Source organism: Dipodomys merriami, unplaced genomic scaffold (assembly GCF_024711535.1).
Source record: "Dipodomys merriami isolate MVZ:Mamm:240054 unplaced genomic scaffold, mDipMer1.0.p SCAF_2, whole genome shotgun sequence".
In the NCBI taxonomy this organism is placed as follows: domain Eukaryota; kingdom Metazoa; phylum Chordata; class Mammalia; order Rodentia; family Heteromyidae; genus Dipodomys; species Dipodomys merriami.
Window position 1 is genome coordinate 62,525,463 of NW_027203381.1, and position 22,497 is coordinate 62,547,959.

At 38.4% G+C, this 22,497-nt stretch overlaps 1 protein-coding gene and 1 long non-coding RNA gene across 7 annotated transcripts in view; one reads left to right on the forward strand and one right to left on the reverse strand.

The window, feature by feature from the left end:
• The window catches only part of Lpp (LIM domain containing preferred translocation partner in lipoma), a 694,821-nt gene that overhangs the window by 620,940 nt on the left and 51,384 nt on the right, over window positions 1–22,497 (forward strand). The window lies entirely within an intron of this gene.
• Window positions 2,989–10,332, reverse strand: LOC138831641 (uncharacterized). The gene is made up of 3 exons (XR_011373408.1): window positions 10,247–10,332; window positions 9,604–9,670; window positions 2,989–3,405 (listed from the first exon to the last, which is right to left on the reverse strand). It is a non-coding gene; the product is annotated as an uncharacterized lncRNA (long non-coding RNA).

Consider the following 22,497-nt stretch of genomic DNA (forward strand, 5'->3'; position numbering starts at 1 on the left):
TCATTGTGATTTTCCAAGCAGCTGGTCTTCTGGCATTGTTGTGGGGTCAGTCTATTTCCCTCTAATCTGACCACAATGTCATAAAACTCTGGCTGTTCCCTTGGTAACTATTCAGCATAGATGAACTATTCAGCTGTTTTCTCTACCTTAAGCCAATGCTGGGCTGCAGGCAGGCTCCTGCAGGCCACAAGGAAGAAGATTGCATTACTGAGGGTATTTTTGACAGCAAACCACTGGTTTTATTTTCATTTCTACTCATGGAGAATTAGAAAGGTAAATTTTATACGGAGAAATATGAAAATACATTATGCTTATCTGATTTGGGTTTGTGTGTGTGTGTGTTTGTGTGTTTGTGTGTGTGCATGCATGCACGCTGGCCCTGGGACTTGAACTCGGGGCCTGGGCACTCTCTCTAAGCTTTTTTGCCCAAGGCTATCACTCTATCACTTGAACTACAGCACCACTTCTGGCTTTTTGGTGGTTAATTGGAGATAAGCAGCTCACAAATTTTCCTGTTCCAGCTAGCTTTGAACCACAATCTTCCAACCTCAGCCTCCTTCATTGCTACATTAGAGGTGTGAGCCATTGGTGCATTGCTCACAAACTATTGGAATGATCTTCAGCTACTCTTTCACCTTCTGGCCATTGCTTTTCTTCTCACATCTTAAGTCTGAACCCTTATGTCTGCTTCAGGCCTTCTTGGGAAGTTGTCCTGACTTGCTTTCTAAATTCCACTTTCCCAATAAGACAGACCTTATACCTACTCCATACACATTTCAGTCAAGTTCATTGTCTTAGTGAAAGATTATTTAAGATCTCTTTTATTTGATCTCCCTCTTTTTTGAAATCAGTGCCAAACAAATTAATATTTTTATTCACTTGCTGGAGATTGAGCAGAACTTGAAAGTATTTGGGTAGCCAAGACCAAGTTGTACAAAATAACTAATTTTGTCTGCTTAAATGGTGTGAAAATACTATATAATCCCTCACATCTAGCATAGTACTAAACACTTAATAGAGTATTTAAAATCTTGCGACCTGAATTACTTATAAGATTTTGATCACAATTGATTTAAAAAAACATTTGAAAAGAAAAATGACTTATTATTCTTTGTTCTTTCTGAAGACTAAGAAAAAGTAGTATCCTGGATTGTCCCATGGAAACAGTTATTTCTAAATAATCAAAAGGAAGAAATTTGGTTGCTTGAAAAGACACGACTAATTTTCAGAACAAATGATTAAATTGATTGCCACTTCCTATAGCTTGTAGGAATGCTCCGTATACAAGGTACTGGCAGATAGGGTATTCAGAGTGGGGAAGAGTCTGGGGTTTTTCCACAGGTCTCCAGCACTATTTGCTGTGATTTTATAGAACCTTCTCAAAGTTTGATTCAGACTTCATGTACAATAGGAAGTGACCTGCCAGATGACCTCTCTAGAACAAGAGCTAGTTTGAGTCAATACATAGCTCTGGATGAATGGAAAATCCATTTTCAGATTTTAAAGGTTGCTGTTAAAGTACTTAGTTCTATGATATAGAGATGTACAAGTAAATACAGCACACTAAACTCTTACTTCTGTAGCTGTTTCCATTAAGATGCCAAGTCTTCCTATCTTCCCTACTCTTAGCAGTTCATCCTTTATCCGAAGCATATCACACCTTTCTTCCATTTTACAAGTATTTCTAGTGCTACTGCTACCCACTCCATAGAACAAAGCCTAGTCCTGTTAGCATTCCTGTGGGCTGTGGTATGAAGAGCAGTTCTGCTTGAATTTGAAATTGTTGCAGCTTTGCTTTGTATACAGAACAAAATTGGAAACCAAACCCTATGATTGTCTTAAAACTAAAATTCCAAAAGCGAATCTGAAATGAAATAGATACTACACTACCAGGCAATGTCTGGGCTCCCTTTGAAGGGCAGTAAGGGAATAACATTCAGATACCTAGTTAACAGTTTCCATCTTTGCTCTTTCGCATCAGAACTTAGTGTTCTCCAGTAGACTATCAAAATCTTTTTAGGAAAATGGTATGGATTATCATTTTATACATATCACTTAGCACTCTGAATGTGAGTGTGAGCAGATGCTCTCTCATCAGACTTAGTGAGATTTTGTAGTTTTGCAAGTTAGTGTCAGGCTTATAGAATGTCAGCCCTATCAATCCCTGTATTGGACAAGGAAATACAAACAACCACCCAGTAAGGGAAAGGACTTGCTTGCTTAAGATATCAGAGCAAGTAAGATATGGAACCAACCCAGATGCCCCTCAGTAGATGAATGGATCAAGACAATGTGGTATATATACACAATGGAATTCTATGCCTCCATCAGAAAGAGTGACATTGCCCCATTTGTTAGGAAATGGAAAGACTTGGAAAGAATTATATTAAGTGAAGTAAGCCAGGCCCAAAGAAAAATAGGTCCCATGGTTTCCCTTATTTGCAATACCTAGTATACCTCTGAGTCAAGCAGAAAAGATCAGATAAGGTGATGTTAGGGAAATGAACCTAAGACATGTACTCAAATGTTTTTTTTTCTTTCATACGATTGTTTCTAACATATTTATAAGATTATTTCTTTGTTGCTTTGTATGTCCCTCCCCCACAGTATAACCCCTGCTTTCACTGTATTTGATGTTGGTATAATTTGTGGTGGGGAAGGGTAAAAAACAAGAGGATTGGGTGGGGGGGGTGGGGAGGATTGGGTGGGGGGGTGGGGGAAGATGGGAAGGGATGGGAAGGGGAAACAAAGGAGGAGGCTACAATGCTTGATAAGAAATGTACTCATTATCTTGCCCATGTAATTGTAACCCCTCTGTACAGTATTTTCACACAAAAAAAAAAAATTAGAAAAAAAAAGATATCAGAGCAAGTTCATGGTCTGAACTGGGTTTCTAGACTAAATTGACAAGTTCTTACCTTCTAGTTGATGCTTTTTATTTATTTATATAAAATGTCTATAACCTATCAGAACAATTTAATAGTGGAGAGTAGTATGTATTCTCATATTAATGCTCTCAATCTCTTCTGTGTTACAGAAGTTTCTATCGGCATTTTCTCTCCTTGAACCTCTGACTAATTGTCAGGAGTTCTTTGTGTCATTTGGACAAGCATTAATTTTTTTTTTTTTTTTTTTTTTTTTTTGGTGCCAGTATGGGGGCTTGAACTCAGAGCCTCACACTCTTTTCCCACACTTGATTTTTTCCACTCAAGGCTGGTACTTCACCATTTGGAACTACATCTCCACTTCTGGGGGGGTTGTTTTGTTTTGCTTTTGTTTTTGTTTTTGCTGATAAGGTGGAGATAAAAGTCCCTTGGGTTTATCTTCCTGGGATGCCATCAAATCAAAATCCTCCAAATCTCAGCGTCCTGAGCCACCAGCACTTGGCAGGTGTTAACTGAAGCCCTGAAAATGTATAAAATAATAGGAGAATCACTGTGTTGTTAACTTTTAGCTAAGTTCTTAACTGAGACTATAAGACATGGTTTAGTTGGATGGAAAAGGCTTAAACTTTCTTTGATACTGTAGCCCAAGATTTAAATACCCACTTTATTTTTATTGGCAATCTGGCCTTGAACAAATCATTTTACCAATTAAGGCTACAAAAATTAATAATAATGGAAGTATAGTTTTTCCTCACAGAATTCTTACTGATTTATTATGCTTGAAATAGCTACCTCCTTGTAAACACATAACATGTGCCAGCTTACTTCCCAGGCCTTTTGGGACTGATCTGTTTTCAGTTCAGCTTAGCTTGTCAGAAGGGATAAAGTAATTTATCCTAAAGAGATGGTCTGACATGTTCATGAGAACTCATTGCTGTTAATTTGATTTTCCCCTCTGTTACTAAAAAGTTGTGGTGTGTTTGTGTGTGTGTGTATGTGTGTGTGTGTGTTTGTGTGTAAATTTCATGCAGATTTTCATTCTCCATTTTTCCTATATGACTATTTGGTTAGTTAGGTCTTAAAATTCCAGGTAGTTTTTTCTATAATACTTGAATACCTATTGTGTGCCGCTCTGTATAAACTACAGGATTCAGTCAATAAGGCTGTGTCTGCAGAACATTTCTTCTTGAAAAGAGAAAAAAAATAGGTTTGATAAAAGAAAAAGTAAAATAGCAGTTGTTGAAGAGTATCATAATAGAACTATGAATTGGGACAGAAGCAATATTTGGACCATGTAGTCAGGAAATGCTTTGAGGAATAATAAGAAGCCAGGTCTTACAATCTGAGTAGAATCTTTGACAGGTGGTGTTAGGCAGTAAGAAGGAACATAAAATTGAAGAGCCTGAACAATCAAGGGTTAGAGGTGGGGAGGTAGTAATTCAGTCAGTAGGGGAGAAATGCAAAGGACAAGAAATAGTAAATAAAGGTAGGAAGTTTTTTTAGGATTGTTTCATTCAGGGTCTTGAATGTCAGATCAGCTTTCTGCTAGTCAACAGGTTTAGAGCACTGGAATGGTAAGCAAAGCTATATGTGAAGCAACTCACTTTGAATCATCAACACAGATCACAGTGGAAGAGGAAAATCACATCTCTGGGCATCTTATTTGGAAAGGAAGCTTTATGTGCTACTTGAAGCAGACCACAGGTCTCAAAGGGTTGCATGGTATCTGTGATTTCAACTAAGCATGCAGAATGCTCAAGTCTCTGGATTCATTCTCACTGTTGTGTAATAGGGTTGGTTTTGTTTTGAGCAGATTCTCCCAAGGAAGTGTGGTAATCACATTTCCAAATCCATCACATTAAGTATTGTTAGCAATAAATCATTGCTTATGTGTCAAAGGTCCAAAAAAGTCCTCCCTTAAAATTGCATTATTATCCAGTGGTTATGTTCTGAGGTTTTATAAACTCATCTGTTTATGGCATGTGTATTTGTTCAATTAAGTAAAATAGAGAGGGTGATACAAGCTTAAAAAATTCAAGTAGGGCTGAGAAGGTGGTTCAGTGGTAGAGTGCTTGCCTTGCATGCATGAGGCCCTGGGTTTGATTCCTCAGCACCACATAAGCAGAAAAAGCCAAAAGTGGCACTGTGGCTCAAGTGGTAGAGCGCTAGCCTTGAGCTGAAGAGCTGAGGGACAGCGCCCAGGCCCAGAGCTCAGGCCCCATGACCGGCAAAAAAAAAAAAAAAAAAATTCAAGTGAATTTAAATCAAATACTTAGGAAATGTATGTTGGAAGTCATCACTGAACAAAAAGTGTTGGTATCTTTTTGTCTTTTTTTTTTAATCGTATGCACATTAGTTTAAAAGGGAAAAGCAGGTCTTTTTTTTTATTGTGAAAATACCATACAGAGGGGTTACAATTACATGGGCAAGATAATGAGTACATTTCTCATCAAGCAATGTTGCCTCTTCCTTAAAAATTCATATCAAATATCTCTTCAGAAAACCTCCTTCCATATTTACAAGTGTAAATTGTTAGGTTTTGTTTGTTTCTGTCTCCTCTCTACAGCCACCCCAGTACATCCTCTAACTTAATTTCCTAAAACAGTCATATCTTCATATCAAAAGATGCTAAACTAGGAAATTGAATCTTGATAGACAGATATGAGATATGATCCTTTTTACTATAAACAAATTTAGTGTCACATAAAGTAAGCCTAGATTGTTCACCTGAGCTTACTTGACAATCTTTTCACAAAATTAAATTTTTAAAATTTCCCCTTGGTTTTGAAAGAAGGCAATCTAAGAACCATATATGAAAATGTTTCTCGAGTTGGGAGGCGGGATTGTAGCACTGCTACGTCACATGCTAAATATCTAAGGTTTGGTCCCAAGTATCAAAAGAAAATTTACAGAAGACAGACAGAGAGAGAGAGAGAGAGAGAGAGAGAGAGAGAGAGAGAGAGAGAGAGAGAGAGAGAGAGAGAGAGAGAGAGAGAGAGAGAGACTGTATTTTCTATAAAGCTGTTCTTAATGGTTTTTCTACCATGTCATTATCATCAAGGTAATTTCCTATTAAAATTTAGATCTAGCCTTCTTCAACAAAAACATAATCATTTTTATTTTTTTCTTTGTCCTGGCCACTAGAAAGCAGCTGTAAATATATATATATATATATATATATATATATATATATATATATATTTGTTTGTTTGTTTATTTATTTTGCTACAGAAACCATCCCTTGTGAGTCTCTGGCAAAGGTCCTTTCCCATTCTGACTTAGTCTCTGATTGTTTTTTCTTTCAGCTTTCATTTGTAATCATCCTAGTAACTGTGACTTTTAGCTATAATGCAAGTTACATTCTCTTGAAAAAAGTATACATTGAGGACAAATACAGCACGTAGTTGAAAAGAAATACATTTTAAAAAAGCATATGAAGAAATTTTTTTTTCTATTCTTCCTGAAGTCTCTGAATGTAATAAAGAACTGTCATGTGTTTTGTAACCTGTGAGCTTTGAGTACCGAAAGGATCACTACTAAGTCATCTTGGAAATGATTGAGTTCACTTCCTCTTCTGAGACTGGAAGAATATGCAGTTCATGAAATGATGACAGCGGCGTTTTGGAGTGAACTAGGGAAATATTGGGGAATGTGACATGTGAACACTGTCTTCTCACGTGTACAAAGTTGAGACTGTGCTTAGGCTGGGAGAAATGAGCCCAGATTTAGAGACTCCAGGCATCATGATCATCTGAGGCAAACTCTGAGAAAGACAGAATGTGGGCCATGAGATCATTTTTTTAGGCTGAGTGAATAGGGCAGGGCTTGTTGTTGTGCCTGGGATACCATGGGCATTCAGTAGCTGTTTGTTGAAATAAAAAAAAAAAAGTGGGCAAAATCACAGCATTTCCTTCTGGTGATCTGCTTTATGATACAATTTCCAGGAATGCATTGTATCTAAAATTGGGGACCATATGTACAAGAATTTCTTTTTTATGTCAGCATGAAATCCCTCCAAAGCAAATCCTCTTCCTAATTTTTGTTGTCGTTTATCTGTTCTTTTTTTAATACAGAAAACTGTAAAATTTTTCTACTTAGAATAACTGTTTGGGGGAAAGGAAATGTCCCATACAGAAGCCCAGGCATGGACTGGATGGCATTGCTTTCTCTGCAGAGATGCTTGCGCATTTTATGATTCAATTAGTTCCTTCCAAGAGTCCTATTTAGAATTCCAGCCAATCTGTGAACCCAAAAGGAAGAAGCTGGGATAACAACCAAAGTAATAGGATAAAGAGGGGAGGAGGTGAAATTTTCTCAGCCTCCCTGGAAGACATGGGTGATTACATATTTTCAGGATTAGTGAGCAACTTCTCCCTAACACCAGAGAGAGCATCTTTGACTGTGCCTTACAAGGTCTTTGTCTTTAAGGAATCCCTTCTGAATGCTGTTTAGACTTGGGGCTCTGATGGCCACAATGTGGTTTATCTTGCTGTTAACATCCAAGCTTCAGTACAAATCTTGGTTTTAGGAAGGGTTCACCCGGGGATATTAAACAAAATGGTGTTTGGATGGAAACTTGGCATTCCAGTTTGGAAACAATTTTTTTTATTGGGTAATGATTGGATTGGGGGAGGGTAGGAAAAAACAAACACAACTTCTATGTTGTAAATATTCATAAAAAAGAACAAGGAAAACAAATTAAAATGTTTGCTTTGCTGAAGCTTCTACATTCTCATGACTCAAACCTGCGTTTAGATTTTATGGCAATCTCTGAACTGCTTCAATATAGCAATACAAAGAATAATATCAGTTAAATTAAGAGAAAAAAAGCAGATGAAGAATTATAATGGCTGTTAAATATTCTAGTAGACTCCTTTTAACATGACTTCTATTAGTTCAAAAACGATTTATATTAATATTTTTTACTTAGGATTCTTAAATTATGTCTTCAGCTTGCTAATTCTGTTAGTTCTGTATTATACTCCTCTGTGTATCTGTCTGATCTCTGTGGACTACTTGGTTGTTGTTGTGGTCATTGTTATGTTGTTGATTCTTAAAACCTTTAGATCTTCAGTAATACTCCATTACTGGCCTGATTAATTCCAGCAGAAAATAGGAGGTTAATTGTCATGGATTTAACTCACAGACATCTATGTGTGTCCCAGATTCATCTCAATAATGTGTATTTAAATGCGGGAGGAAAGTAGAGTTACAAGAAAATGGACTACATTACTATTCTGACTGTACTGTGGGACTGACTATGTGATCTGAAGAAAGTGAGTTTTTTTGTTGCCCCTGTTGAACTCTGAAGAATTCATCCACTCACTTGATGACAGATTCAAATGAGAGGGACTCCTGTCACTTTAGCCTCATGTAGCTTGCTTAAATGAAAGTTCGCTAAAGTCTAATATAATTTAAAATTTTTCCCATTAGTCATACTAACACACTGCAAATCCAGAATTGCCACTGTGGATGATGCAGAAGAATGATTCCATCATGACTAAGAATTGTATTAGATGGTACTGACCTGGAATGGCAGTCCCTTCCCAAGGTCTGAGAATTGCTGTTTGTGTTTAAGTGTTAGACTGTGAGCTGTTGGGAGTAAGACAATTCACAAAGAACATTGACTTTCCTTGAGCCATGTGCTGTACTGTGAACTTAACATTCAGGGAGAGGTGGCTATTTTCTGCTCTTATAGCATGTCAGCTGCACCACCACAGATGTGGAATCCATGGACATGCTTATTCTGAATTCTGTCAGAATCTCTTTTAAGTACCATATGTCCAGTGTCATCTTTGACACATTCATCTGGCTTCCTCTTGAGTTCTGATGTGAAGCCTCACTCACAGTCTGCTTCATAAATGTAGCCATCGAAGAAGTAATGATGACATACTAGGCTTTGGAAGCCTGAAGTAGGGTAGGATAGTGGTGTTGGGAATGAGGAAAGAAGGTACATCTGAGAACCACATTGCTATTATGGGTTGGCAGAAGTTCATCTGAAGTAAGCGGGAGCAGCCACATCCTAAACAGAAAACATTCATTTGCTTTCCCATCACATTCAATGTGTGAGCCTGATTTTGGAAGTTCTTTTTAAGCCATCCTATCATATGCTAAAGTGAGTTATTGATTCATAATATCATAATCTTTGTTTTTAATAACATGATAAAGTCAGAGGCGGTGACTTTCCCTGCTCCCTTTGTAATCTGACCTTCATCCCACATGTATATTTGGTAGGCATGTGTGCACACAGACATGCATGCTTACATTTGCACTCACATATTCGTCTTCAGACATGGAAGTTTCACCTGCTGATTCCCAGCCTAAACAGAGCTATCTTCAAATTGCAATTCTACCACAAAGTAGTGACCTTTAACATTTGTGTGCTTTAATATTCTTGTCTCAAATGAGTAAACTTGGCCTTAGCAGAATTACTTCCATTTTATGGTGTGTGATCTTTAGCATTCTTGCCTCAAATGAATAAGGGTTTTTGTAAGTGTATAAAGATTCAAGTAGAATTCTAACAGGTATGTATATAAATAGATACATGTTCACATATATTCATGAATACATATGTGTATGTATACTTACATGCAGATGTAAACCTATATGCATGTTTGTACATATGCATGTCTTACTTAGAATAGGTCCTGTTAAATGCTACTTTAGTATTAGCTATAACCATTTGACCTCTGACATGCTGACTAGTGAACATACATACATTGCTGTTATTATCTTTCCAAAGTCCTCAGCAGTACAGGGGAGCCTTTCTGTCTTTTTCTGGGTACCTGTGACAAAGATTTAAAAAGAAGGAAGATAAACCAAGACTACTGTGGGCCACGTACTAGGCAAGTAAGTTTTCCAGATGCTCAATACATATGAAGAAGCAAAGTTGTGTGAAGGACATTACTCTTGATTCATAGAACCCTGTGGTATGCCAAACTGAATATGTTAACAAGTCTTCATTAGATTCATACTTCAGATACATGTGTCCTGCCTCTGAAGTCTTAGAGTTGCTTGGGCTGAGACCCTCCTTTGCATAATACCCACCAACCCTTCTGTTGATTGGAAGCCTCTATCAGAATTAGTTAACCTCCATTCTTGTTCACTGCTTCACAAGACCTCCTGCTCAACTTTGCTGTGGTATTTTTCCCTCCCACCACACTCCAACATGCTTTCCCACATTAATTCTACCCCCTCCTCTCTCTCTCTCTCTCTCTCTCTCTCTCTCTCTCTCTCACACACACACACACACACACACACACACACACACACACACACACACAAGTGCACATACCAACTTATGTGTTTCTCTTTTGTGCCAGATTGTTAACATTTCAAGATAAGGGAATTTCTGCTCCCACCTTGATTAAGGCTCAGAGATGTCCTGTTCCCATAGTGTTGATGTTGACAGAAACAGGGCACATTTTTCTTCCATGTGCTTGCTGCTGAATTCTCAAGCAGAATGTACAAGATGTTTTCTGGTTGCCAAGGATACCTGGTGACATAATCATACCTAGCTTTTCTTTCCTTTCTCCACCCCCTCAGCCTCTCCTTTCACCTCCCCTCCTCTGGGTCTTTATGTGCCACTCTATGTAGAGTACAGATTGTACTCTATAGCCTCTTATTTTGTTTCAGGAACAGCTGCCAGAGGACTGCCTGGAGAGAACAGTACACTTACAAACACTTCTAGACTCTCCAGTAGACAGGTCACCTTCTGAAGAGAGAGGCCGATCATGTTTTCTTGTACGCTCAAGTTGTTGGTAGAGTTTTTCTTTTTTTAAAATACCTTTTGCAAATGGATCCAGTGTATGTTTGGTTTGGGTGGAGAGCTAACAAAATATTCTCTGGTTTCTTCAGAGCTCTGTACAGTAGACATCTGCGGTCTTCACTATGGATTTCTTCTCCATTAGTTTCTAGCAGTCATTGGTTCAAGATCTTGCCTGAAAAGTTCCTCCATACTTCCATACTTACCATAGACATTTTTATTAGTCAGGGGACTGGGAGACAAGGAGAAATGTGGCTTAGTGTACAGTGTAATAGTACCTATCAAGACACCTCGAAATAGATTAGATTAGCCCTCCTGGCTCACTGTGATCGTTCTATTTCCCCTGGCTCTCTTCATACTCCTCTTGTTAGCAATAATTGTTCCCATCACTTGCATTGTCCCTGCCCAGGGTTCCTTCCCCCTACCACCACCACCAACATGGGTCTTGTTTTTTAAGACTCACTTCAAATACCTCTTCCTCTTAAAAGGAATTTCCCCAATTGTTCTTGCTGAAAGTAAGAGTCTCCTATGGAATCCCTCTCTGTCATCTACATATCTTTTTAGGTCACCCGCAGTCATTTTCTTATTTAATCTTATGTGTTATATTGCTGAACATATCATACACTGCTAATAATAATGGCTGTTACAATGGTAAGTTCTTGTCTTATCTCCCCCTGCCTCCCCCTTTGTAGGAATTAGGGCAATTTTTTTTTTTATAAATTATAGCTGTCCAAAGACTATGTACCGAGTAGAGGATTGAATAAATGATAGAAGGCAGCTAGAATGCTGTTTCAAACAGATTACAGCTATTGAAAGCACACAATTATATAGGAACAATTGTCATGTTAACAGAATGTTAACGTTCATATAGGATATGAACTTTAAAATAACATAGCCACTACCAGCCCATTCAGACCTCCATTTTCCAATGAGTACACTTCGATTTAGACACAGCTGCTAGGATACATCCTGAGTGATCTAGCACCCAAAGCAATATATTCTTTTTAAGTAGGGCTAGAATGGTAATGACATTCACATACAGTTGCTCAGGTATCTCAAGGTGACAAGCTCACTGTGCACAGCACATGACCCCATACAGTTATTTCTCTACTAATATAAATAGGTTAGAAGAAAACATGGTGTTTTTCATCCCATGGTGTTTTCTATATACAGAAACCTGGGTAGGAAGAGAAGTCATACCCAATTTTATCCTTGGTTAAAAGAAAAAAGTAATGTGATGACTGAAGTTCAGACTGGCAAGTCATTGACAGTGCAAAAGGAAGTGGGAGGTAGAGCTGGCCAACATTCCCAAAACAGAGAGAGGAACAGAAAGGAAGAAAACATTGGCAGTCCTGTGCTCCAACAGTGGGAGGAGACAGGGCAGGTGCCAAATGGTTGGGTGGGAGAAAGATTCCTTTCCTCAACTATGTAACTGCTCTGTGTGAATGAATTCAGAGCTTTCAGTGTATTCTGATCTTAGTGCTGGAATGTGGACTGTAAATCTCTCGTCGTCCTTTTCACTGACCATTATACACCCTCTGCTCCTTCCATCTGCTGCCCAATCACCTGCTTTCCAGACCTTCTTGACCTGAATAACTTTTTCCATTATCCTATGATCTCTTGTGTACATATAATCTCTTGTGTACATATTTCCATCTGACTCCACAGTAGGATAAAATGATGTGTTACCATTCATTTATCTGCTCAACGTTACTGTCTTTGTTGAGGATACAAAAATGAATAAAACAGATACATTCTTGCTTTTGTGAAGCTTATATTCTAGTGGCAAAACAATTCACCAAATAATTGGTATGTATACCGTAGTGGAAACTAATAAGCTGGAAGGAAATAAGGTATGCTGAGGGAGGAATAAGAGAAGGGTCTTATTTCTGCAGTCTAGGCTGGCCTTGGAATCCCAATTCCACATTTCTCAGTCGTTTGAGTCGGGCAAATTACTAGAACTTCTCAGTTTTCACTTGAGTTAGGACTCTTAAGGGAAACTTGGGTCCTCGTGGGTTGTTGCAGGAATTAGATGAGATAATAACACACTCAACACAGGGTTTGTGGTCTATAAACAGTGCTGGTTTATTTTCCCTCTTGCCAGCACAATTAGTCTATATCCTCCCTCGCTGCCCAGCGCATAAGATTCTGAGTTAGAAGCACACAGGCTATCCCTTTTCTAGGCACAATAGTCCTATAAATGATGCTAATTTTCCCGCCCCTCCTCAAATTCCTGTCATTCCTGTGACACATGTAAGTAAGAACAGCATCCTCTTTACCATGTCTCCCCCCACCCCCACCCCACCCCACCTCCAGATCACCACAGGCTGAATTCACTGATTTACTCCTCTGCCACTTCATAGATTATTTACTATGGATCCATAGTCTTAACCATGTTTACCCACTTTCTTCCCAAAACTTGTACACCTGTCACCTTCCTCTAATAATTACACTCTTCTACAATTAACACTTTCCAGTTTAAGACTTCATATCACATTTTTTCTTTTGATTCTTGGAACTACAGTGGGAATCACAAACTTAAGATGTTCACAGCTGCATAGTACGAATGAGGAAAAGAGAAACTTGGAGAGGTAAAAAGAGAGAGTCAAATATACCTAGCGGAACAGGACTGTCAACACATAAATCCCTATTATCTGAAGCAATGCAGAATTCCTTCTTAGCAGTCTAGTGACCTGGATTCTCACCCCAGCTGAGCTCTTCACTCATCATGTGACTCTGAAAGCCTTCCAGCTTCACTATTCACTTCTAAAAAATAAGATACTCTCCCCCTCCCTGACTCATAGGAATAGTTTGATGATTAAACGACATGTTAAGAGGGCTGGGAAGGTGGCTCAGTGGTAGAGTGCTTGCCTTGCCTGCCTGAGGCCCTGGGTTCAATTCCTCAGCACTACATAAGCAAAAAGAAAAAAAAAAAAAAAAGCCAGAAGTGGCGCTGTGGCTCAAGTGGTAGAGTGCTAGCCTTGAGCTGAAGAGCTGAGGGACAGCGCCCAGGCCCAGAGTTCAGGCCCCACGACCGGACCAAAAAAAAAAAGGACATGTTAAGAAATGTGAGGCCTGCTGCTGATGGTTCATGTCTATAATTCTAACTACCCAGGAGGAAATCAGAAGATCATGGTTCAAAGTCAGCCCAAACAAGAAAGTCTGTAAGACCCTATTTCCAATTAACTCAAAAGCCATATGTGGAGCTATGGCTCAAGTAGTAGAGTGCTGTACTTGATTTAAAAAAAAAAATCTCAGGGCCACTGCCCAGAGCCTGAGTTCAAACCCCACGACCAGCACAAAAGAAGGAAGGAAATAAGGAGGGGGAAGAAGGGAGAAGGGAGGGAAAGACAAAGAAATCATTGTGTCTAAGTGTAAAAAATATTAATATGTCTAGGAAAGTATAATGGATGATGGCTTCTTTATATGGAGGATCAAAAATGGATATTTGTGTGTGTATATATGTATGTATGTATGTGTTTATATGTATACACATGGATATAATTTCCACACACATCTCAGAAACAAAAACTCTTTAGAATTTTTAAGAATTAGTAAAGAATATAGAATTAAGAAGCTGATTCTAATTATTTAAATTTATAGGTTGAAAATTAGAAGATTCACAAACCCTGGTATATAAATATTACTTTTTAAAAGTATCTGCTGTCTTTACCAATACATTTGTGAATTAAAGTAGAGTGTTTCTGGCCAACTTCCAATACACAGAACAAACTCGAGAGAGAGAGATATCTCCTTATAAAATTCAGGGTTGTTAAGAACTGACTTGTAGACATGATAAAATGCTCAGCACTACAAACCTTATCACTGAATACCCAAAAATTCTATTTCCATTCTGATTTTCCTAGACTTTTGTGAACTGACTGTTGCTTCACAAACAAACCATTCTTTGAGACCTTGAAATTATATAGAAACGTTTGTAAAATCTCAAACTTTATAGTGTTGGATATTTCATAATAGGTTCCTAATAGACTTATGGAAAAAATAAATTAAGTAATAGTCACAACAAAGTTCTATGCCCTGGGTTACAAAATTAATCTGAGGTCAGATACTGAGATTTCTCAATCATCATTCTTATATGGTCCCCAAAATGCAGAAGAAACCACTAGAAGAGAGTGCTAGGAAAGAACCCCACATTTTAATGAGTTCCACTTGAAATCATTGGAGGTGACAAGGATGGAAAAGAGGAACATTAACTGCTCATTCCCATAGGAGAAGTGTGAGACCAGTAACCTGAAAACACAGAGAAGATTATGGTCATTATTAGACACCTGCCTCAGGGCAAAATAAAGGAGTAGCTCTTCAAGGAAGAGTTCCAACCATCAATAGATGAGGGAGTTCCATACTAATAGTTGTCCTTACACCTGTTAGAGATTCCTGAATCTTTTAGGCCTAAACAGATAGGACTTAGTTTAGGCCCAGATGCCTGGATTTAAAGTAATGTTTTTGGTCTCTCCATGCACTCATGAGAATATTGTATTAGCTTTTGACTGCTGCCTAACAATCGTAATAGCTTAACATAACAAGATAATCATGATTAATCTATATCACAATACCTTTGCTTTCTATATTGATGGGAATTCAAAAAGAGGGGAATCACACAAATGTATAACCACCAGGTGGTGAGATTTATGAGGATCACCCTAGAAGCTGTCCCTCACCACAATCAATATAGGAAATTTAAGGTCCTTTTATTCTTTTGGAATAAATACTATATCTTTTCACTTACTGGAGCCTCATCAGAATCTCCTAGGAAACATATTTTTTGTACTATCTTTATGAGTTCTTCCCTTATTTCTCTAAGGGGAGAACGCAGTAATGCATAGACAGATGTGATTATGTTACATAAGGGTCTCTCTCCGCAGACTACATGGAGAAAGAGAGAGAGAGAGAGAGAGAGAGAGAGAGAGAGAGAGACTTGAGCAAGGAACTGTGAGTGGCCTGCAGGCCTCCATTGGACAGTCAACAAAAAGTCTGAGCCCTGAGTCATATGCCTATAAGGAAATGGATTCTGCCAATGATCTGAATAAGCTTGGAAATAGATTCTTCCCCAGTCAGTTCTGCAGAGGACAATGCATCTCAGCAAATGCTTTGATTGCAGGCATTTTGTGAGAGCCTAGCAAAGGACCCATTAAACCCATGCATAAAGCCCTAGCAAGTGTGAGATAGTAGAATTTTCTTATCTTAAGCCCTTACAATTGGTTGGCAGCTACCAAATACTAATACAATATACCTTTTTCTATTCCTAAACAAATACTATATTTTTTCATCCAACTGTTTGGTTAGTCAATATCATACTTTTTATTGATGTATTTAACCTATACCAGCTCATTAATTCCCACTAGAACCCTAAGGAAACACGTAGTATGTTTTGCAAAGCAGGAGTCCCCTTGGTAGTTTCCCATTTACATAGGTGATTATTAAGTTTTTCTGAACCCCTTTCAATGGCAAGAAGCTACTATTTCAAAGGAGAGTTATTTCCATATTAAATTGGTATGCATCTTGCCAAGAATAGCTCTGCTGAGGGCAACTACCCTTCACAATCAACCTTAGGATACACCTTGGATTTTCAGGCAGGCTAGCTAATGGACTCCTCATTCTATTGCCCCTGAACTATCTCGAAGGACTTTCTAATAATGGTGAGCCTGACTCTGTCATAGAAGCATGCCTGGAGAAAAAAAGCATGTGATGAGTTGGCAACACTTAATCTCTCACTCTCAGTTTTTCTACCTGCCAGCAATATAATCCTTCACCAATTTAAATAAGGTAGAGTCTCTTTTGTGTGTGTGTGTACAGTTATGTGTGCTTTCCTTGGGAATTGTGGCCATCAAGTAAGATAACATCTATGAACATGTTTGTTGGCAATAGATCAACAAATGATTGCAAATGATTATCGTTATTTACATAATAGTCATTTGTCAGTAAATATTTGTCAAAGCTGTTCCAAAAATGATGGAGACAGGCTCTCCAGAGAAGCTGCTAATGCGAAGATAAAGAGGAGACCAGCCCCAGTTTGGAATTGCATCACTGGTTCTGTATTCCCAGTGGTACAGTTCAGGTCTTGCTTCAGGAATTTGTTTTTTGTTTTGTTTGGTAGGAACAAGAAGCCCCTGGAGCCAGTGATGTTGTCATCAAACTTAGTTGATAATTAGGCTCCAAAGCAAACCTGTGGCAGTGAGACAAAGTTGAAACATGAATTCCTTTCTGCAGGTGGAGGGTTGAATCCTAGAGGGGTGTACAAAGCTTGGCTATTTTTATGCTTCTGCATGCAAGAAGGTTCAAGAGAATCTGGGCAAAGCAATTAGCATCCCTCTGTCTGCAGGCAAAACTGGTTCGAACATGTTTCTCTGTTTGTGAAGGGCTGTTGGAGACTTGGCAGTTTATCTGATGAAAGATTTCACCAAGTAAAATGTCTTTGGTTACAAATCCAGCTACTTTGCACTCTGATACAGCCCCAAATTCATGTATTTTTCACGAGTCCGTTTTACAATCATGAACCTACAAAAATGAAATGAATCCCCAAGAGCCCAGGAAATTTTAAGGTTCTGTGTCCTTTCAAAATTGTTACCGAAAGCATTGTTCTTTTTAGGATATAATACTTACTTGTTTTGATTCTCCTTATTTAGAAGAGAAAGTGGGTGTTTATACATGTATTTTAAAGAATATCTCATGTACCATTTCACATTAAAATCATGTCTCTTTTATTGCATTTATTTTGCTTCCTTCAGAAAGACTGGAACAAAAGTCCCATTATTAAAACAAAAAAAATCCTCCACAAACTTAAAGAAATTTTTCATAGCCAAACGTCTGTTTTCATAGCCTTTTACAAATATGATCCGAGCTTGGTGGTAATTTTATCTTTCTATGTGCATAGACCATTCTCTTATTAGAATGATAGTGCCTAATTTTGATATCAAGTGAAAAGACATATAATATAAAACAGTGCTGTTATTGGTACAGGGTTTTCCCCTCATTTTTCCCCCCCAAAACAGGGCCTCCCTATGTAGTATAGGTCATTAGGAACTATGGGCTAATTATCTCAGAGGTTGAGATGTGGTTCTGTCAGCCTTATCTACCAAAGAGGTTGTCTGCTTTCCCCTCCATAGTCCTAAGAGATTTTTCACCAGTCAACCATAATATCCCAGTGACTATTTAAATTTGCTCACTTACTTCCTCAGTTTCCCTCACTAACATTGTATTTGGGCCCTTGGAATACCAAGAATGTCTATGCAAAGTAGAATTCCGTAACTGTGTATTTCCTAAATAAGTTAACTTTCTTAGGTTCATTTTTTCCCATCACCTAGAAAATATAACCCTAAATCTTATTAGATAGAATCTGGAACACCCAGGAAGTACATTCAGATAATCAGTGAACCCTGACAGAAGCTCCAAGGTATGGGTGTGGGATTATGCCCTCATAGTTGAAATCTGAAGGAACACTGCAGTTTGCAGTGGGTGACAGAATCCATTTTAGTCTTCCCAGGATATAGGTAACATAGTTAAAAGAACCATCTTGGGTCTGAAGCGTTGAAGCAAAAGTAACCCCTACGTATTTCAGTGCATTAACTTGGGAATACCCATCTGTCAAGATTTAGAACAAGTACCTCAAGCAATATTAAGTTCTAGTTTCAAATAAATTTTATATATTGCTTCTATCCAGAACTGTAGGGTCATGTTACACTTAAACCTCCAGGAAATGTTTGTTTTGATTCTCTTTAAAGGAGAACCCAGCAATGAAAAATGTATTTACAGCCAGCCTACTGTTTTGATTTCCCTTTGTGTGAGCTTTGGTCTCTTCATTCTGGAGCCTTAAAACCCTTTGATGTTGCTCCTTTAAGCATAAAAGATTATTATCTGTGTCTATAGGCTTGGATGAGGGCAAACACAGAACATTCCTGTGTGTTCTTATTTCCATGACAATAATTGATGCCAGTCTTAAAGCTGTCATACTTGCCCTGGCGTTATGCAACAAGCATTTGATGTATCATGAGTTTTCAGTTTTGTTAACCTTCCAGTCCTATATGGATTTTCCACTCATTGTTTTGTATGAGCGACTTGACATAAGTGGCATCCATGATCTTGAATTATGCTTTGTATGCCATAGGGGCTCGATGCATGAATGAACGCATGGCTGAATTTTCTAGTTTGATTCTATTAGGTTCACCGCCTAGATTTTTCACAAGGCATTTTATTTGGTTCTTATTCCTTATTGTTTCTCAATACTCCTCAAATATTTTTGCTTTCAGCAGAGCCCAAATTAAAAGAGATTAAAGTATTTCTAATTATAGTGTAATAATTTCAGTATCTTACCACAAATGGTGTTCTTAGGTTTTATGGCCATGTTTGCTCACTTAGCCATTTTTCACATGGCATAAAAGGTATTATCTAAATCTTTGTCACTTACAGTTAAGGAAGCTGACATTTGCCTGTTTAATTTTGGTGAATGAATCAGAGGTCTGAAGAGTCTTTAATCAAATAATGTAAGAAGGGTCCACACACACACACACACACACACACACACACACACACACACACACACACACACACACACACACACACACACACACACACACACACACACACACACACACACACACACACACACACACACACACACACACACACTTTTTCCCCAGAAAATACTACTCTGTTTTGTGACTTACTAAACTATTTGGTTCTGGAAATATATCTGCTTAATTTCCAGTGTTGCTATTTTATTGACAGACCTCACCTTTAACCTTGTGTTACTAGCTAAATTGGAATAGCTTTTAGTCAGGCAAGAGTTGCCTTCATAACCAACTGAGAAATTGTTCTTGTGACCTTGTGTATGTCTTTTGATATACATCTCAACATTGTCCTGTATTTCAAGTTTGATGACTAGTGTGTGACTAAGTATTGAAGCTGTCACTTGCTTTTTCTAAGCCTGCAGCTCAGCTTTCCAGAATCTTTTCCGCCTTCAAGGCCTTTCTAAACATTGTCACTACGTTGAGAAAAGAAACTAAACAAAAATTAGTTATAAAATACAAAGTGGTGCTTGCCCAAGAGTCAAGGAAAGGAAGCAGAATGGTAATGATATGAGGAGAGCTCCTGACTTGATCTCACAAAATCCGCATCTGAATCCTGGCAATTCAGGAGCCCTGGAAATGCCCTCTCCCTATATGTCTGGGGTGGGAAAATGTGGAGTGGCTTAGTGCCATAAGTTTCTTTATGCAACTTAATGAAGTTAAAAGGGTTATTTCTACAGGTTCTTAGTCCAAGTCACTGTTTGGCCAAGTAGTTTCCTTATAATACCAATCTGAAACAATAGCCAGTATTTGTTTAGCTTTTTTTTTTTTTTTTGCCAGTCCAGGGGCTTGAACTCAGCGCCTGGACACTGTCCCTGAGCTGCTTTTGCTCAAGGCTAGCATTCTACCACTTGAGACACAGCACCACTTCCAGCTTTTTCTGTGTATGTGGTACTGAGGTATCAAATCCAGGGCCTCCTACATGCAAGGCAAGTGCTCCACCACTGAGCCACATTCCCAGCCCTTGTTTTGCATTTTATTAATTGGTAGTACTTCATTTGTTAGAAAATGGAAAGACTTGGAAAAAATTATATTAAGTGAAGTAAGCCAGGCCCAAAGAAACATTGTCATTCTCTTACTGAACAGTTAGTATAGTGTTATAAATGTTTCCACTTTGACTCTACTATTCTGTTATTCTATTACTATTTCTCAAATTTATTATGTTTATATTTTATAGATGAACTAAGAGAGTCTAGTTGGGTAAAGGACTTTGTGACATGTTGGATTCTAAATAATGGGGAACTTATATGCACATTTTGAAACTCTTGAACCTATGTTCCTTGCCCTGTGGTTCTGGTAGTCCTGATCATAGGACAGAATGAGTAGCACATAAAAAGACATGGCTTTTCCATCCCCTGGGCACTTACACTCTCCTCTCCAGATAATCTAGAAAGTACTTTGGTTCCTGAAAATGCACAGCCTTGGGTTGGAAGCAGACCACTGGCAGTGCATACTAGTGGCTCTCATCCTCCATTGGAAAATTTGAAGTGTGATTTCTTCTAAGACACTGTTAGAAAAAAAAAAGTAACAATTTTCAGAAGTATCTTTCACACGTCTGTCTTCTTGTAGCACGATGAGAAACACCAAAGGGCAGTTCTTCTTTTGCCTAAAATACTCAGAGAAAGATAACACCTGACTATGCCTACAAATAAGAGAAGACAAGTAGGCCATACAGCGCCACTTGAAACTCCAAAAGAGGCTGACAGTCTGGTGTATATACACAGGAAAATGTTTTAAATGGTGCTTTTATGGAGTCTAATCTAAGTACCTAAAAGCTCACTATAAGCATCAATTGTTACTGAAGGTTAGGTTTCCCGGCCCACAGCTCCCTTACGATGTCAACAAGGATAACTGATGTTTATTCTATACTTAGAGTCCCCAAGGCTCCAGAAAACATTTTGCACACCACTTCTAGGCCTAGCAGTAAATGTGGTAATCATTGCAAGACCGAGCTAACACATGTGCTAAAGGGGATATTTATTTGAGTAAACAGCAAGGCGGGGGTGGGGAAAGGGTGTGGACCATAGGATTGAGTCAGACAGGCCTGAGTTATAACAACCAGCTTCTCCACTTAAATGTTATGCAGCCAATCAAAAAATGCTTAATTTTTCTGAACTTTAGTTTTATTTCCTACAAATAAGAAATTAGAAATTGTTGCTTTCCATAAAAGAGATAAAAATGTACCTATCCAGTTAATGTAAGTAAATGGTATTTTTCCAGTCCTACTTCCTAGAATAGTCAGAAACACAGAAAAAAAAAATCAACCAGACGTATCACTAGCAAAAGGTGGTTCTGTCTCTCCTTCCTCTTCCTTTTCCCTTCCTCTCCTGCTTTCCTCTCCCCCATCTCTCTCCATCTTTCTCCCTCTGCCTCTGTCTTTCCCTTGTTCACTCCTCCTTCTTTCTCTTTGATTTTTGTGTTTGTTTCAGACAGAAGTAGGATCCTAGTATATAACCCAAGCTGGCTTTGGACTTGCAATCCTCCATCCTCAGCCTCCTAAGTACTGAGATTACAGGTGTGTACCACCACACCTGACCAAAGTGGTTTTCCTCCAGCCCTTTCTTTTCCTATTCTGTATATTTAAGGAGTACCAAGATTTCTTTCTTTTTTCCAGCTATGGGTGGGAGAATGGTCTAATTTATTCAGAACTTTGACATACTCCTAGTCTATTCAAAAACAATATTTAATTTTGAAAAAAAGAATCACTAGAACCTGTGTTTTACCTGTATACAACTACATCTTTTCCTCAGATCTAGAGAACCAGTTATTGAAAACTCCAAAAGGAAACATATTGTGAGTCCCAAGGCTAGGAGAATATGTAATGACTGCCTTTGTAACAGTAAATCCTGTATTTTTATAGAAGACTAGACCTTAGTTTCTATTCCATCTCATTAAACTCACAGGCCTACAAAGGGACATTATTGTTATTCTCATTTTACACAAGAGGAAGATACTGGTGAAGCAATTTGTCTTTGATATGAAACTGTATGAGCCAATGCTATTGTCCCTGTCTGCTCTGAAATACAGCAGCATTTTTCTCTACCTCCAGTCTTGTTTCTGCCTCCCTTTGGCCTCCAGAGCAAGCTCAGGCTTGGTCTGCACTAAAGATGTAGCAATCCAATGTGGCACACATCCAAACCACTTTAGAAAATGGTGCGCTGTTTGTGACTTACTTACTTCTTTTCTTCTTAGTCCCAACACAAGAATTGCTTCTGTGGATAGCCAACTGTCTCTGGCTCGGGCAGGAGAATTAGGAGAGTTCCAC